The 2,000-nt window shown below is 44.0% G+C and overlaps 1 non-coding gene across 1 annotated transcript; it reads left to right on the top strand.

Annotated features, from left to right (window-relative positions):
- The first annotated feature begins 414 nt into the window (after positions 1-414).
- On the top strand, positions 415-487 carry Trnaa-cgc (transfer RNA alanine (anticodon CGC)). Its single transcript has one exon. It is a non-coding gene; the product is annotated as a tRNA-Ala (tRNA).
- Positions 488-2,000: the final 1,513 nt, after the last annotated feature.

Below are 2,000 nucleotides of genomic sequence, written 5' to 3'. Positions count from 1 at the left end.
GATGAAGATGAAATGGGAGAAATGATACTGCGTGTTTGACAGAGCACTGAAAGACCTGAGTCGAAACAAGGCCCCGGGAGTAGACAACATTCCATTGGAACTACTGACGGCCATGGGAGAGCCAGTCCTGACAAAACTCTTCCATCTGGTGAGCAAGATTTATGAGACAGGCGAAATTCCCTCAGTCGTCACGAAGAATATAATAATTCCAATCCCAAAGAAAGCAGGTGTAGACAGATGTGAAAATTACCGAACTATCAGTTTAATAAGTCACAGCTGCAAAATGCTTAAGCGAATTCTCTACAGACGAATGGAAAAACTGGTAGAAGCCGACCACGGGGAAGATCAGTTTGGATTCCGTAGAAATATTGGAACACGTGAGGCAATACTGACCCTACGACTTATCTTAGACCGAGCGAGGTGGCGCAGTGGTTAGCACACTGGACTCGCATTCGGGAGGACGACGGTTCAATCCCGTCTCCCGCCATCCTGATTTAGGTTTTCCGTGATTTCCCTAAATCGTTTCAGGCAAATGCCGGGATGGTTCCTTTGAAAGGGCACGGCCGATTTCCTTTCCAATCCTGCCATAAACCGAGCTTGCGCTCCGTCTCTAATGACCTCGTTGTCGACGGGACGTTAAACACTAACAACCACCACTTATCTTAGAAGCTACATTCAGGAAAGGCAAACCTACGTTTCTAGCATTTGTAGACTTAGAGAAAGCTTTTGACAATGTTGACTGGAATACTCTCTTTCAAATTCTGAAGGTGGCAGGTGTAAAACACAGGGAGCGAAATTGTACAGAAACCAGATGGCAGTTACAAGAGTCGAGGGGCACGGAAGGGAAGCAGTGGTTGGGAAGGCAGTGAGACAGGGTTGAAGCCTCTCTCCGATGTTATTCAATCTGTATATTGAGCAAGTAGTAAAGGAAACAAAAGAAAAATTCGCAGTAGGTATTAAAATCCATGGAGAACAAATAAAAACTTTCAGGTTCGCCGATGACATTGAATTTCTCTCAGAGACAGCAAAGGACTTAGAAGAGCAGTTGAATGGAAAGGATAGTGTCTCGGATATAAGATGAACATCAACAAAAGCAAAACGAGGATAATGGGATGTAGTCGAATCAAGTCGGGTGATGCTGAGGGAATTAGATTAAGAAATGAGACACTTAAAGTAGTAAAGGAGTTTTGCTATTTGGGGAGCAAAATAACTGATGATGGTCGGAGTAGAGAGGATATAAAATGTAGACTGGCAATGACAAGGAAAGCGTTTCAGAAGAAGAGAAATTTGTTAACATCGAGTATAGATTTAAGTGTCAGGAAGTCGTTTCTGAGCCGGCCGAAGTGGCCGTGCGGTTAAAGGCGCTGCAGTCTGGAACCGCAAGACCGCTACGGTCGCAGGTTCGAATCCTGCCTCGGGCATGGATGTTTGTGATGTCATTAGGTTAGTTAGGTTTAACTAGTTCTAAGTTCTAGGGGACTAATGACCTCAGCAGTTGAGTCCCATAGTGCTCAGAGCCATTTGAACCAAAGTCGTTTCTGAAAGTATTTGTATGGAGTGTAGCCATGTATGGGAGTGGAACATGGAAAGTTTGACAAGAAGAGATTAGAAGCTTTCGAAATGTGGTGCTACAGAAGAATGCTGAAGATTAGATTGGTAGATCACATAACTAATGAGGAGGTATTTAACAGAATTGGGGAGAAGAGAAGTTTGTGGCACAACTTGACTAGAAGGAAGGATCGGTTGGTAGGACATGTGTTGAGGCATCAAGGGATCACCAATTTAGTATTGGAGGGCAGCGTGGAGGGTAAAAATCGTAGAGGGAGACCAAGAGATGAATACATTAAACAGATACAGAAGGATGTAGGTTGCAATAGGTACTGGGAGATGAAGAAGCTTGCACTGGATAAAGTAAAATGGAGAGCTGTATCTCAGGACTGAAGACAACAACAACAACAACAACATAAGGACATCACATACATCCATGCCCGAGGCAGGAT

The sequence above is a fragment of the Schistocerca nitens genome, chromosome 1 (genome assembly GCF_023898315.1).
Source record: "Schistocerca nitens isolate TAMUIC-IGC-003100 chromosome 1, iqSchNite1.1, whole genome shotgun sequence".
Taxonomy (NCBI): domain Eukaryota; kingdom Metazoa; phylum Arthropoda; class Insecta; order Orthoptera; family Acrididae; genus Schistocerca; species Schistocerca nitens.
Note: the sequence above shows the minus strand (reverse complement) of the source record. Positions and strands in the feature narration are given on the sequence as shown.